The sequence below is a fragment of the Plecotus auritus genome, assembly GCF_963455305.1.
Source record: "Plecotus auritus genome assembly, chromosome: 9".
NCBI lineage: Eukaryota > Metazoa > Chordata > Mammalia > Chiroptera > Vespertilionidae > Plecotus > Plecotus auritus.
This window is the reverse complement of record NC_137783.1, coordinates 75,176,912-75,193,763: the sequence shown is the minus strand read 5'-3', so window position 1 is coordinate 75,193,763 and position 16,852 is coordinate 75,176,912.

The following is a 16,852-nucleotide window of genomic DNA, read 5'->3' as shown; positions in this document are numbered from 1 at the left end:
CCCAGGCCCACGGCAGCCTTTCTCTCCTCTTCTGTCTCTCACTATAACCCTCAACGCTCAACTCCTCCTTGAACATCCTTGGGTCTTTCCCCCACTGTGCCTTCATGTCTGGAATTCCTTTTCCCAGCATGTCCAAATCCTACACTGCCCTCCAGGTCCAGATCAAATGCCACCTCTTCTCTGCCAAGCTCCTGCTAAAACTAATCTCCCCTTCACCTCAACTCCCACGGTCCGCTAGCTGTCCTTTGCTTATGGTGACCCTCCCTCCCACCTGATTGATGTTCCTCAAACCCTCTCCCAAGGATAAGCTCCTTGAGGACAATTTGGTTTATTTTCATGTTTCCTCCCACCTACCCCCTATTCAGCAAGGCCTACCAACTAATCAGTAAGGGGTTAAATGGAGGAAGTATGGAGAATGACATCCTGAATTCTGGTGCCGCTGATGGAGTGAGCAGTTAGACAGGAATGAGCAGAACAGCAACTATATATAGGCCAGATACAGAATGTCACCCGGGCATAATGTCCCAGGTGCCTAACAATGGGCAGAACTAGAGAAAACAACTGTTATAGGCTAGGACCTTTCCTCTCCTAGCATGTCGTTAGTCATGTGATTTAGACCCTCTTAGAGGACAAACAAGGGGTCAGAGAATAACTTCATAGGACTCCCTAAGAAGCCCTTGCATAACCACTCCCTTAAGCATTAAGCCCTCAGGACCATGAGTTTCTGACCAGCATCAAATAATCTTAGAAACAAAACCTTGGGTCTTTTGACCACAGAGACAGAGTGTTGGTGAAACTAGAGATAACATCTAGGCCTCAGTTGTGCTTCAACTCCAGGTCCAGAAAAGCAGCAAATCTGGATGAAGCAAGGCCATGGCTGACATCAGGACCGGATGCAATGACTAGTGACCCCCTAACCTACTGCTGACCAATCAGTAGTGACCACCCTGGAAAGCTGATGAATATTCTATTGAGATTCTCCCCTGAGACCACACCTAAAATCCTCACCTTTAGAAAACAGATAAAAACCCTTAAGATATAGTACCCATTCCTCCCCCCACTCCCCTCTTTTATCTCTCCCACATGCCTGTGCCTTCTTTCTCAGGCACATACTTTTGCTTTCCTTCTCCTAAGCTCCAAGGGCCCTTCTTTTGCCTCTGTAACTTGTTTCCTGAGCCCATGCAGCCCAGCTGGCTCACTTCTTCTACTCTGTGACTTCCTAAACAAACTTCTTGCATTAGAGCTCTTGGCTCTGAATTATTTTTTTTTTTAAATATGGAACGCTTCACAAATTTGCATGTCATCCTTGCACAGGGGCCATGCTAGTCTTCTCTATCATTCCAATTTTAGTATATGTGCTGCTGAAGTGAGCACTGAATTATTTCTTAACCAAACTCAAGAACCAAGGTCCCGCATTCACCACTAATACTGCCATTTTCCAAAGTAAAATACAGGAAGAGAAACAGGCTTGGGAGGGAAGACAATAAATTCATGTTAGACATGTGGAATTGGAGGTGCCTGTGAGATATCCACATGAAGATGAATAGATGGTTCTGGCACCCAGGAGACAGAGCTGGGCTGAAAATTATGCAAAAGATTTCTGCCTCCATTTAATGAATTAAAAAATAGAATTTGGAGAAGGAACTTGTTCAAATTTATATGGCAGAAAGGAGTAAATTCCAGTAGTGGATTCTGTCTGACTCTATCCTGCCTGGGGATAGGAAAGGAAACAGAAGACTTCCCCTGGGAGCTTGGGGGGAATTTAGGAGAGTTGGGGTGCTACTGGTTGTGCTGCACCAGCACGGCCAAGGGTGAACCTGAGGAGGGGTGGTGAAGGATTGAAGAAAAGACAGAGAAGAGAATACAGCTGGGGCTCGGTGGATCTCCTGTGCCTGGATGAGGACACAAAAGACCCAGCCTGCAAGCCAATGCTTTATTTTATAGTCTGATTAAAACAAGGGTAGATTAACATGTATACAGATGTTCTTGTTTTGGAAACACTTGCTACACCTCCCACAGCCCATTAGCTGCTTAGGAAGGAATTAGGGAGGGCTACAAGGTCACGCTTAGTTATGCTAGGAGAGCTCTGCCCTCCAGGCTGGGACTTGTTTGTGGCCCTGCCACAGGTCAGCCCGAGGCTTGACCCTAGAGCTGCTCCCTACAACTGGTGACTCCAGTGGTCTGAGGCATATCCAGACCTAAAGGAGGCCCTCTTTTTGAGCCTCATGTCCTCAAAGGCAGACTAGTGTAGTTGAAAAGGCACTGGCTCTGGAAATGTGTAACCTGTGAGTAATTTATGTATAAGCTTAGGCAAGTCACTTTCTCTCTCAGTGCCTCAGTTTCCTGAACTATAAAAGGAGGTTAAACAAATAATCCTTAAGGTCTCTTATAATTCTGACACACATGAATTCGTAATTCATTTAATTCTTTTATTTTTAATACAAGCCCAGGAACATTTCTTTTCTAAGTACTTTGTTTCTGAGTAATATTAATATCATTTTTATAGTGTTCACTGTAGAAAATTTGTCAAAAGGGAAAAGCCCAAAGAAGGGGAAAAAATCACTACAATATCACTAGTTGGAAACCAGTTGCTAATATTTTGCTGTAATTTCTACTGGTCTTTCTTTTACTGTGCAAATATACATATGTCTTTTCCTTTTTAAAGAAATTGGGTAATAATATCCTCTATTAACTGAACATCTGTTACACATCAGGCTCAGAACCAAGTGCTCTGAATACATATTACCAATCCCTTCAGGGCAGATAGCAATGTCCCCATTTTACAGAAAAGAAAACAGAAAGGCAAAAAATTCTAGAATTCCTACCAGACTAGCTTTCTGAGCTGCTTTATTTTGTGTGTGATTCCTTTTTCACTTAATTCACCTTTAACATGTTCCCATTTTTCAAATACTTTTCTACCACATTATCTAAGTTGCTTCAAGATACTCAACACACAGTTCCTTACTGCTAGCATTGAAGATATTTTCCATTGTCACTGTCATGGACAATGCTATGATTATCTTCCTCCCATGTAATTCTTTCCACTCCGTCATAATTGTTCCCTTAGGGTAGGTTCACAGAGGTTGAATATCTAGGTCAAAGGATATGTGCATTCTTAAGGCTATTGACAAATAGTATCAGGTTGCCTTCCCCCAGAATTGAACTATTCTTCACCCTTTAACAATTTATAAACGTTCCATTTACTTGTGACCTCATTAACGTTCGGAATTACCTTATTTTTATTCATCTTTGCTGATTTTGTAAGTGAAATTTCTTGTCTATAAAGTTGAACTTCTTTCTAATGTCATGGATCATCACATGATTCATTCTAATAAAAATTTCTTATACAAATCCTTGGGAGATATGAGAGTCATAAAGTATTGGAATGAAAGAAAGAGACATTTAATTTTATTCATTTAACAAAAACCAAGTACCTGACATATACAGAGTATGTTTTAAGCCCTGCAGGCATTAAAATTAGTAAGAGTGAACAAATATTGAGCACCTACTCTATGCTCAACAGCAGGCATCCTAAGTATCATGAGAGACAAAAAGAAAAAAAAAAAAGGGTACAATATTTATCCTCCAACAACTTGCAATCTAGTTGGGAAGAGGAAAAGCAACACCCAGAAGGTGTTTTGAACTTAATTTCTCCCTTCCCTGTTCTTTCATGGAACTGCCTTTCTTATCTCCATTGTGGCTTTGTGAGTCAACCTTAAACATGCCTCTCTTCCAGGTCATCTGAGAGCCCCAAAGCGCAGGATGGTGTCTTATTCAGACTCCTGTCCCATCATGTGAAGGCCAATGACTTCATGATTTCTTCACAGTTACTCAGTGTTGTAAAATAGTGGCAAGTTGCCATGTCCTCTACCCACTCCCACCCCACCCCCCACATTAGTCCACTACATGCCTGAGAGCATCAGAACCACAGGTGGCACTCAAATGCAGGTTTTAGGAGTCTCTATTAAATTAGCATTAACAACATTAACATTGGTTTCCTTAAACCACCACCTCACTCCCTTCAACTGCCCAAGCCCTAGGATTTCATGTCAATTCATTTACATGGCTGAACACGTGGTGGGGGGGGGGGGGCGGCGTGTCAAGGGTTTAGGGGTTATTTGCTTGTTACTCTTTCTCATACCTTACTGACATTCACATGGACTTCCTGCCCTCCGGGACCTGCACACCTCATGATTGTCTGCTGAAGATTGATACCATGATTGATAGCATGAAGGAATGTGGCCTGAGTTTTCCCTTTACGATTCACTGATATATTTTATTATCTGTATAGCCCAAAGCATCTAGGGCCAGCTCAGCTAAATACACATTTGCTTCATTCAAATTCTGATTTTGAATTTGAGTTGAATTAATTCAAATTTCAAAAGCGTTTCAGATTGGTGTGGGCTGGAGGGGTTGGCTGCCAAGGGTAGGACATGAACCAGCCTAAAGTATAAGTAAGATTTAGGGGACAAGATGGGCAGGGGCCTTGTCCCTTCATCCACCCCTTTCTTTCCTTTTCCCCTCTACCCACTTCTTAAGAGCTTTCCATGAGACACAGAAAAGAGGTAAATTGTTAGCAAAATGCTGAAGGGAGTGAGGAGAGGCAACCAGTGCTATCTGTCCAGGGGCTACACAAGGATGAACCTGGCCCTCAGACATGCAGCAGGGCCCTGAGAGACTGGCAGATGGAGAGACTACAAGGCTTGTGAAAGGTGAGAGGAGAGACCAGAGCAACAAGGGGATTCCCAGAAGTGTGACTGAGAGGCATTGTAAGGTAAAGGTGAAGTCATATTTGCCCCACCTTCTGGAACAGCATGTGCATCAGCACATAATAAAATCTCCTCCTGGTGTAGATCCCGAGAAGAAAGATTCATTGATGTGGACCCCGAGAAAGAATTTATCTACTGAGATGATGCCCTATAGTCAACTGAGGGCCCAAATTTTATAAATAATAAAAGCCTAGTGGCCACTTGCTGACAGGGGCTCCTCACATACTCTGTACACCAGGAAGAACCTCAGAGTGAACTTCCTGCTTTCCACACTACGCCCCACTGTTTATGCTGTCTGAGTCAACCACTGCAGGGCAGCCCTGGTTTTGTCTTTCTGCCAATGGACTGAGACCTGCCCTGTGCCATCAGAACTGCACAGTTTGGACACCTCGTTTATATAAAGTGGACCTCATTGAGAACCTGGCGGGAACTTTTGCTATAAAAGGCACCTCCCCTTTGTCTCAGTGGAACTCAATTTAAATTGCTACCTGACTCTGTGTCTGTCTCCAGGCCTGCAGCTCCTTTGTGCTCAAGTAATTTTTATTCTCTAATAAAGTCTAAAATTAATTTTGGTTTACACTGGTAACAGACTGTGCCTGTACCTATACACCCTCCTATATGTCACTGGTATGATCAAGGAGATGCAGTGTGTATAGCAACTAATCATTGACCAGGCAGGCCCTATGTTGGATTCTGTATCTATGTCACCTCATTGGACACCACCAACTACATGCCCAAGACCACCAAGACTCCCAATCAGATGTTCCTAGACTTCAGGGTACTTAAGAATCACCATGGATCTGACTAATGTCACTCAGAAGTGCATTTCCTTAGATCTGGAGTGGGGTCCAGGAACAGGCGTTTTTAATAAGCATCCTGTGAGAGTGATGCACATATCCAAGGACCACCGTAGTCCACCCAAATGGGGTCTCTATGCAGCTCCTGCCTGGCCCTGGGAGCTAGAGGCTTCCCTTCATACCTTTAGAATCAGCCTCGGAGCCCACCATCCACAGTGTCTGTGGACAATGAGATCCCCTCTAGTCATTCTTCCTCCGTACACTTCAGTGCTGCTCCCCCTGTTTCTCTCTCTCTCTCTCACCAACCTTCCTGCTGTGCCACTTGAGGACCCCACTGTGTCATAAATTCCCTTAATATCTTTTTATTGATTTCTTTCTTTCTTTCTTTTTTCAGAGAGGAAGGGAGAGGGAGAGAGTGATAGAAACATCAATGATGAGAGAGAATCATTGATTGGTTGCCTCCTGCACGATTGGATTCTGGGTTGGAAATATGTCCGACCCAGAATCAAACCATGACCTCATGGTTCATAGATCGACACTCAACCACTAAGCCACACCAGCCTGGCTCCCCTAATATCTTTGATCCTTTTCCTGCACCCAGTACCACTTCCCAGGCCACCACTGGCCTCTACAGTGCCTCTGGTAAATTAGAGAAAGGTGGCCCTTCTGGATGGGAGATCACATTGGCTAAAAGTGCCCCCCTGATCCCGACAATCCAGTTCCTAAGGACCCAAGTATGGGGGAAACTCACAGCCCCTCCCCTCCTCAGACAGTGCAGGAACTATACAAATTGCAGCCTGACCACTTCCTTGTAACCTTCCATGGAGATTGCTCAACCTCCCACTGCCCCTGCCAACAGGTCAAAGAAAGGTTGTTGCTATCTTCACTCCCCAGTGCCATTTCCAAACCTTTCCTCTTCTCCTTCCTGTAAAAGCCTCCACTGTTCTGAGCCTCAGCCAAGTGGTTGTATCAGCCTCTAATGTCCCTCACAAAGACCAACTTCCAATTTCGTCCCTGAAGACTGATAGCCTTCCTCTCCCCTACACTCGCCATCTTGCTGTGTGACCTGGATGCCCATAACTTGTCCAGCACTGGAGCCTCACAGCTCACAAACCTCCTCAATCCAATGGTCTTCATCTCCACTCTCTTCCGATTCCCTCACATCCAGGAACCTTGTCAGAACTGCCCCTCATCAGAAATCTCAAACTCCAACAGCCCAGCCCCAACCAGCGATCCACTCCTGTGCATCCCTCTCCTGTGCTCACTCCTGCTATATCTGCTCCTTGGCATCATGGAACCCCATGCCCTGAGCCCTTCATTTTCTGCCTGCCCAGCCTAGACCACACAGTTGACCGCCTGAACCATTCTCTTACAAGCATCTACCTTCAATCTCATTTTCTGGGAAAATCCAACCCTAATGAATTCCATGGCCCACTTTCTCCCACCTCTGCCCAGGCCCTGAGTGCTGCTAAAGAAAAGCATGTAATTCTATGCTGGCACCATGGTCTCCAGACTCCTCTGCGTCTGAGTGCTACACATCAAGGAACCTGTAGGCCACCGCTGCCATCTCCTCAGGAAGCCTTCCAATCTCCACAGCCTTCTTCAGCACACACACCCACCCCACCTTCCACACCACCCCCGCACCCCCCGCAACCCAAAGCCCTTCCATCTCAGCAGACAACTTCTCTTCCTATTTTAATGAGAAAATTGAACCCATAAAATGAAAACTACCTTAGCTTTCTGGCCCCGCCTTCTACACCACCTGGCAATCTTTGGCACCTCCTATTTCCTTCTCCCCAGTCTCCCAAGATGAAGGCCTTCTTCCTACCCCTGGCAAGCCCCTCCATCTATGTTCTCCATCTTTGCAACTTGTCTCCGCCAGTTTTCACTTTTTATCCTATAACCTTACCTCTTAAGCCTATACGTATGCTCAAGTTTTGCAACATTTAAAAACACACAAAAACCTTCCTTCCTGGTCCTCCCAGTCCCACCTTATCTTCCTTCTTTCTTCTCTATTAAAACCTATACCTGCTCTCCCCACTTCCTCTCCTTCTCCTTCCTAATCCAGTCCACTGCATTCTGATTCCCCTATTGCCATCCCTCAGTCAAGAATCATCAATATCTTCCCAATGCCAAATTCAGTGGGTAATTTTCTATCCTTTTTTTCTGTTGCATTTGATCCTATTCCTCACTCTCTCTTTCTTGAAACTGTCTACTCCCCCATGACTGTAATGCCAACCTCTTTAGGTCAGTGTGGTCTCTACCTTCCACGCACCACTTATTCATAGTTGTTCCCTGTCAATCAGTCCTTAAACTACTGCTTTTCACATTCCACACAGGGTTCCTGGACAAGAGCATCTGCCATTGAACTTTTCACTTTCACCTATATTCTGATAACTAACAAGTTTATCCTCTGGCCTAGACTCCTTCCTGAACATCAGAGTTGTGTATAAAACTGCATGCTAGACATCTCCATTAGCACATTACCCAGGCACCTCACACTATACCTGTCTAAAACTGAACTCATCATCTCCACCCTAGCCCCTAACTTGCTCCTCCTGTGATCCCCATGTTAATCATCGGCACCATCATCCACCCACCCAGGCAAGTCAGACACCTGAAGTCATCCTTAACTCCACCCTCTCCTCGGCAATCTATCTCTAGGATCGGCTATTTTTACTGCCCTCATTTTTAAAATCTTTCACTCCCTTCTAGCCCTACACCTGCTGACTATTTTGTGATAATTCATCATCACCCACCTGGACTATTGCAAGAGCTTCCTAATTGGACTCCTAATTTTTCCCTCTCATATCTACTCCCCACATAATCACTAAAGTGAATCATCTAAACCCAGATCTGGCATGTCAATCTTCTGCTTGAAAGCCCTGTTGCGTGTAAGACAGTTTTAAATTCTTGGCAGGCAAGTCTACAAGGCCTTCCTAGTCACTCTCCAGCATCAGCCCATCTTTCCTTGTCTTGAACATTACATTTTAGCTATGCCCTGCTCACATCATGCAGTTTCATACCTTCACACTGCTCTCGTCCAAGAAGATCCCTCTCCTCCCCACATTGGTGTGGGTCACCTCCCCCAGCCTTTAGAACAGCTCATTCACCATTTACTACAAAAAGCATCCCTGCCCTTCCTTTGTACTCCTAAGACACCAGTGTTCACCTTTATCTTAGCATTTACCATTATTTTGAAATGACCTACATTTAACCTCCCAAAACTTAACCAAATTCAAAAGCAGGAATCTCTGTGCTCTGTCCATACGTGCCCTCCCCCATGCTGAGCACAGTGCCTAACACATATTAGGTACTCAAAAAATAATTACTGAATTGATTGTCACAGTTGGGCTACGAGGCAAGTATTTTAAATGAAAAAGCTCACTCAGATAACAGGTTACACTAGTAGATGGGAAAGCAGCTGCATGAAACCAGCACTAAGGCTTGTGCTCTTTCAAGTATAACCTGGGAAACAGGCTAAGCGTGGAGATGGAGATAAGAATGACATGTCAGGGCACCAGCCTAAGGGTGATGGTGTGTGTGAGCAATCTAGGGAAATGGAGGTGGGGACGATGCTGGGGGCAGAAGAGTATGGGCTTGGGGACCGCGCACTGTTGGTTCTAAGCAGAGCCCTGATATGAAAACCTGCTGGCAGTCCCAGGCCTGAGCTAAATCCAGATACTGGGCCTGAAGTGGCCAATGTCCCCAAAACCCTCACACTCTGCTTCTCAACTATTTTCTGAGACCTGCACATATTCCTCCCCTGGAAACAAGCCTCCAGGAAGCCCCTAGTATAGACCAACAAGGAATAGCCCAAGGATATTAGGAGAGAAGTAAACATGGACCTGTGTGAATGAGCTGCCAAGTCCTGGAGGTCCCTACCTTCCTCTGCCCACCCTCCAGCAGCCTTCCCCTACCACCTGAAATACAGAAGGCAGCCAACAGAAGGAGTTAAGAGGCAGGGGCATGAGACCAGCCAAGGAAAGCTCAGGAGCCCACAGAACGAAGAGAACATTCTGAGACAGCAACAAACAGGGGGACTGTACAAGTATCTAAAGGCCCCATAGCTGCGTGCGTCCAAATATGGTTTCCCCTGCACACCTCCCTCTGGGCTCGTAGGCTGGAAGACTGCTCTAAAGGAAGGCACAAGGACATAGGGTTGGAATAATACCAGGGACAGAAATCTAAAAATACCATCCAGTGTTGACAAAGCACAGAAAAGGGCAGCTATGATATGGTTAACAAAGGGTAAAGGTAAGGCGACCTTTTCTGATAAACTCCGTATCAGACAACCATGAAGAGCCAGAACGACCTCATTCGCAGAGAATCTGGCAGGTGTCCAGGGCAAGAACACCCCACCCTCTGTCTTTAGCTGAATCTCTGGGGGCCAAGCCAACCTCTCACCGCCCCTAACTGGTTGTAGGAGCAGGAGAACGTACTTCCTGCCTGGGGAAGGGGCTGGGCAGAGGACACTGGAACTTCCAAATGGGGACTCACACACCTGCTCTGTAGACTGCAATAAAGGCCTTCAGTTTACAAAGATTCACAAGAAAAAGAAATTGGCTCTCCTCTTTTCCCACCTCCCCTTAGCCAACCACTCCCAGCTCCATCCCAACCCAGCTGCAATGGAGGCTCATTACCAGTTGGACAGGCCATCCTGGAGCCGGAGTGATTCACCTTGCATTGCTCAAGGATGGGAGAAGCCTGGACATCTTGCAATTCCCCTCTGGAGGAGGTGTGGGCAGCTCCCAGGCAGCACCTCGGTGGAATCTCTCCAGTGATAACAACAACGAGAAAGACAAGCACTTATTGAGTGCTTTCTCTATGCCAGGCATCATATCTTACCTGTACTATTTCATTAAAAGCTTCCAACAAACTTTTGAGGTGGGTGCTAATATTATCCCCATTGTATGGACGAGGAAATAGAGCAGTTCCATACTGGTCTGAGGTCACCTGGGCAGCGGATAGAGAAGCAGGACAATCACAGATCTTTCTTCCTGATGTCAGAGATCCTGATCTCAAGCACCACAGAAGGGGCCAGCTTCCTTGCCTCTGTGCTTATCTTCTCCTCACTGCACCAGCTATGACTTTTCCCTTTTCACAGCTGCTCAACTTTTACGCTGGAGCATAAGCTTCCTGAGGTTAGAAATCATTTTCAGTGGTGCTTTGGGAGTGACACCAACAACACAAATGCTGACTGGCCAACCGAAGGTTCTAAACACTATGGATGTTTAATAAATGCTATTTATTTGGTTGTTATTAAAACCATTAATGTTCCATATACCAGTTAATTCAATTCCTTTCCTCTAGAGCAGAGTTTGACAACCTCGGCCCCATAGACATTTAGGGCTGGATAATTCTGTGTTGCAGGGGCAGTCCTATGCCTTGGAGGGTGTTTGACCCCTCGTCTCTACTCACTAGATGCCAGTAGAACCCCCACCAGTGTGACAGCCAAAAATGCCTCCAGACATCCCTGGGTAGCCAATCACCCTCATTTGGGATCTATTGCTCTAGAGTAACCAGGTAAAACTAATAGTACTTATTTCCTGAAAGTAAAACAGCAAGAAAGCTTGTTTCTACTTACAATAGAACAGCACTCTTATTACTTACTTGTACTAGAGGCCTGGTGCACAAATTTGTGCACAGGTGGGGTCTAGCTGGCATGCTCCAATGGGGGCCGATTGGGAGTGGGGCCAGTCGGGGACGGGGGGGGGGGGGGGGGGACATGGGCAGTTTGGCTGGCCAGCCCCGCCCCCAATTGGGGGCCAGTCGTGGGGGGAGCAAGCAGGGGGAAGAGGCCGAAGGCGGTTGGCTGGCTGGCCCACCGCCAATGGGGTGGGAGGGGCCCGATTGGGGCCGGGCCTGCCTGGGGGAGAGGCCACAGGAGGTTGGACGGGGCCAATCAGGCCTGATTGGGCCTGTTGGTCGCTGCAGTGAGTGTCATAGCAACCGGTCATTCTGGTCATTCTGCCATTCAGTCGCTGGGCTTTTATATAGATAGATAGTTAATAAATATGAGAGATCCTGAAACTACTTATAAAGTCAAAGCCCCAGGGCACCAATAGCAGGAAATCAAGATAATGTTCCTGTTCTGCCTGAACCAATCACTTCCTGCCTATAGAGTTTTTGTAGGACTGTGCCACAGGCTGGAGGGAGCCCACGGCCAAAAAAGGATAGGACTGGGTTCAAATCCCAGCTCACAGGCCTAAAATCATTGCTGTTAACAGCAGGGAGCAGGTATACATCTCAATTTCTCTACTCATGTCACTGGGCCTCACAATGGGTGGCAGTGCCCAGCTCGGGATTGTTGTGAGAAGTAAATACAGCTAGAAAGCAACTATCTAGCAAGTTTGGGCTCTACTGGGCTCAGAAATAGTCTTCCCTTTTCCTGTCCTCACTTGTCCCAGGCCTTTGAGAGCATCGTAAATGTCTGACTGGGTTTTGTTTTCTCCACCCCTGGCTGCCCCTGAGAAGACCTGCAGAGCCTTCAAAATGCTGATGTCTGGACCCCACTGCACACGGACTGATCAGAATCTCTGACTTGAAAGTACATATTATAATTTTTTTAATACTTTTTCATGACATACTAGTAAGTACTATCTTTCCCATAACTTTATTAATGTCAAAAATAAAACAGTAATATTTGAACCAGTTCTTAAAATACAGTAATTGTATATTTATTACTAATAATTAATAACTTGTAAATAATTTAAATAAATCAGTATATCTCCAAATGGCATCTATTATATTCTTAGGATCCACAAGTCCCATTAGGATTTTTAGATTTTATGTTTTAATTTCAATGACCATTTAAAAATGGGCTTCTCATGTTATTTTTTTTTCAGTCTTTGAAGTGATAATCCTCAAATGAAGGATATGTTCATAGAATGAAGCACAAGTCAGTGCTCCTCAAAGTTTAAGAAACAGTGCTTCAAATAATTCAGAAATTAATGTATCAATAACAAGTTACATGAGTGACAAATTTTGTACACAAGGCTAGGAATAAAGCCTACTTGTTACCAGGAGAGTAGGTGCTGTCATTTGTTTTATTTTTAGGAATGATAAGATGCTGTAGTATACAGTAATGATATTTAAGTGCTACTACATAGTATCAGATCCATACAAAGGGGGAAAAAATCACAGTTTGCAACTAAAGGCTAAAGTGAGTAGCATTTAAGGGAATTAAATGAATTAAAGGATGTTCCTGTGACTTAACTAATGGAATGTTACTGAAAAGGGAAAGGCATGGGCTGGATTCAGTTTGTGTTTGTAGCCTCGCTGTAACATATTAGATCACCCGGAAAAGTGTGCACTTCATTAGCACGTCATAGCCCCATGGGGTCAGGGGTTGGTCTCCTTCTCCCCATGCCCACAGCAGTACCAAACCTGCAGAGACACTCAACAAACATTTCTGAAGTAATGAACCTGCCGCCCTCGTATTACCTTGGTCTTTCTATCCTTATTTTCCCTATATCCTGGAAGCTACCCGAAGACCTATGTGACTAAGGCAGGACATTAGAAAACCAATACACTTTTAAGAATTGGCTGTAAGGGAATTCCCATGAGTGGCAACTTCCTTGACTTTGTCCGTGGAGCAGTGTCTCCATCACATTCTGGTCAGAGCACACACTGCTCACGGCTAATCCTCGGAGTTCCCAGCCATGCCCAGCTAGTTAAGCTGACCATATTTTTTCACTGTTGAATTGTCTGGTTAAACGGTAGGGACAATGCATTTGAATTGCTTGATAAAATGGTATGCCCTCCCAAGAAATGTTAGAGTGTAGCTCACAGGGACTAAGGAGAGCCACTCCTTGCAGAGGTAATTGGCCTGGCTTGCTGCGCTCTCCTCGGGCACCTGCAATGCGCTTCCACTCAGGCAGGGAGTGCTTGCCTCTGCAGGGAGGATCCCAGGCTGGCTGGCCCCATGAAGAGGGTGTCCAAACCTCCCTCCTCCCTCTGCTTGGGCTGCCTTTTCTAGTTCCTCTTCTATTTGGGGATTGGGAAGCACTGAACCCTGACTTCCCTTCCTGTCTCATTTCAATTCCTCACCTACTAATACTCTCTGCTAACCCCCCAAGTGCCTTCAACACTTTTGTTTCTGCCTAAAAATGAATGGAATCAATTTCCAATTTGCGGGGGACCATGGATCCTAACGTTGGAAGGAGAGCTCAGAGATCAACCTCCCACTCACTTATGAAGGGGTCTTGAACGGTCTTCCTGCGTCAGCTCTCCAGCTCTACTTAACCGCTAGCGCGCCCTGCTTCCTGCCACACAACACACGACATTTCTAGGAGTTTGGATGGAAAGTAAACCAGAGGGTGTCAGTGTTTCATTTTCCCAAATGATGACATTAAAAAATTAACAGCTGGGAGGAATCTACTATCTGTAATCTACAATGACCATAATTTCATAAAAGAAAGGATATTTTACAAATAAATTTTCAAAAAGCTGTACTATCAGAACAAAAGGCAGGCCTTTAAATTGGATAAATATTTGCTTTCTTTTTTAGAATCTCTCCATTTGTTCTCATTCAATGAAGACCTGTGAGCAGTTGATCAAGACTCTCACAGGCTGGAGTCTGGTGACAACGGACTATAAAGCAGGGGTTATTTTTCCCTAAAGCTGTGTACCCCTGAGCAGCTTACTCAGTGCCCCACAACCGAGCCCGCTGACCACTGCATACAAACAAGGCCCTGTGGGAGAAGCACTGTGCCATTCTGACTGTGACCCTGACACAATTTAGGATCAAATGCAGTCACAGACATGATCAGCAAAAAGTCCTGAGCAAAGATATAACTATTGCGATAGTAAACTTCTCCCCACGTTCTATAAAATGCATAATGACTCGGCAAGAGTCCCAAATGTACTGTGAAGTATACATATAACCTATTAAAATTAACATGTACCATACCTCAACTTTGATTCACTTGAATCTAAAATACTACGTTGAAAACAAACAAAATAATAATAAATAATAAAATAAAATAAAATAAAATGCTACGTTGAGCTGGTGTGTATTAACTAAATAGTAGAACTGTACAGTGGAGAACATACCCAGCCAGGAGGCAGGAGGCAGGAGGCAGGAGGCAGGAAGCAGGAGGCCGGGCTAAGTGGGTCTACAGCCTTAGGCAAGTTTAATCTTTCTGTGTTCAGTTCCATTAAAATGATCTCTTAGGGCCAATTCAACTTGAAAACTCTTACACGTGTAATAGCATGTCATCTCTCTGAGAATGTACAAGGCCTCAGGGAATGAGAAAGATGGTACACATCTTCTAAAAAGCTGACCACTAGATTCTCCTCTAAAACATAAGGATCCACATTAAGGTTCAGCTCTGAACCACAGAGCTGAAGGGTACAACCTAATCAGTCCCTAAATCCACACATGTTGACTTAAGAATCCACTCTGGGCAAACGAATGAACGTGAACACTCTCAGCCCATCCTCCTAGAGTTGCACCGCTTCCCGCCGTTGGTGGGTAGGAACCACTAACTACTGTCACCTGCGTTATCGCTTAAACCTGTACACAATCCTGCAATTCTGGCATTATTATTTTTTTAAGATGAATACAAAAACTGAGGCTCAGACTAGTTAAGCACAGTCCAAGGTCACAGCATGAGGGGTGGGATTCAGACAGAGGCTTCTGCCTGCTAAAGCCGGTGGACTTGTCCCCATGGTGGCCATGTTGCAACCCTCACACCTTTGACACCTGGATCCCTGGATCCACCAGTGGTCATTGACCTTTGGATTCTGTTAGAACCTGGTACAAACTAAGAAAGCAAGGAAGGAGGAAAGAATAGAGGGGAAAAATTAATTAACAACTGTTACAAACCTACTATATGTCCAACCCACCCATCCCTCAAACCAGCAAACAAATATTTCTCACTTAATATACATAAAACGATGTAAGATTGCTATTAATGCCCCAATTTTCAGAAGTGGAGACTAGAGTTCAGATAGGTTAAAACTCTCCCAAAGCCTGGATTCTAAGCCAGATCTAATACTCAAGTTCTGCTGCATTCTTTATACTATCCCAACTTGCCTACACAGAACATTATATAAGAAACATTTTTAGTGAGATATAATTCACAAACCATAAGATTCAATTCAGTGTTTTCAATATATTCACAAAATTATGAAACTATCACTACTAAATAATTCCAGAACATTTCCATCACACCAAAAAGAAACCCCAAACCAATTAGCAGTCACTTCCCATTCTCCCTTTACCCTGGCAACCACTTCCTGTCTACAAATTTTCCTATTCTGGAGATTTCATATAAGTGAAATCATATAACATGTAGCCTTTTGTGTCTGGCTTCTTTGCTTGGCATGTTTTCAAGGTTCATCCATGTTGTAGCATCTATCAGCACTTCATTCCTTTTTCTAGTTGAATAATTTCCATTGGATGGAAATGCCACGCTTTTTTATCTATGCAGACATTGGACATTTGGGTTGTTTCCACTTCTTGACTATTATGAATAATGCTCCTAAAACATTTATGTACAAATTTTTGTGTGGGCATGTGTTTTTAATTCTCTTGAGTATATACACCTAGGAGTGGAGTTGCTGGGCCATCTAATAGTAACTATATAGTTAATTTTTTTTTTTAAGAAGTGCCAAACTGTTTTCCAAAGTGGCCTAATTATTATACGTTCCCACCAGCAGTACATGAGGATTCCAATTTCACCATGTCCTTGCCAACACCTCCTGTCATTTCTATCGTGGCTCGCTGGGATGCTGTGGTTGGTATCTCTTTGTAATTTTGACTTACACTTTCCCAACGACTAATGATGTTGCGCACCTTTTCATGCATATATTGGCCATGTATATGTCTTCTCTGGACAAGTATTCAAATCATTTGCCCGTTTTTAAAGCTTTTTAATCTGAAGTAGTCACATTTGCTTATTTTTTCTTTGTTTCTCTTGGGATATTTGTCTTTTAATTGTTGAGTTGTAAGTATTCTTTATATATTCTAGATCAGGGGTGGGCAAACTTTTTGACTCGAGGGCCACAATGGGTTCTTAAACTGGACCGGAGGGCTGGAACAAAAGCATGGATGGAGTGTTTGTGTGAACTAATATAAATTCAAAGTAAACATCATTACATAAAAGGGTACGGTCTTTTTTTTTTATTTCAATAGTTTTATTCATTTCAAACATTTTAACAAGGAGAATGTAAACACTAATTATTATAATTTGAAACTTCAAAAAATGAAGGAATCATAGCACAATAACATACCTTATATTGAAGATGGCAAAGGCAAAATAAAATTGCCTAACAAAG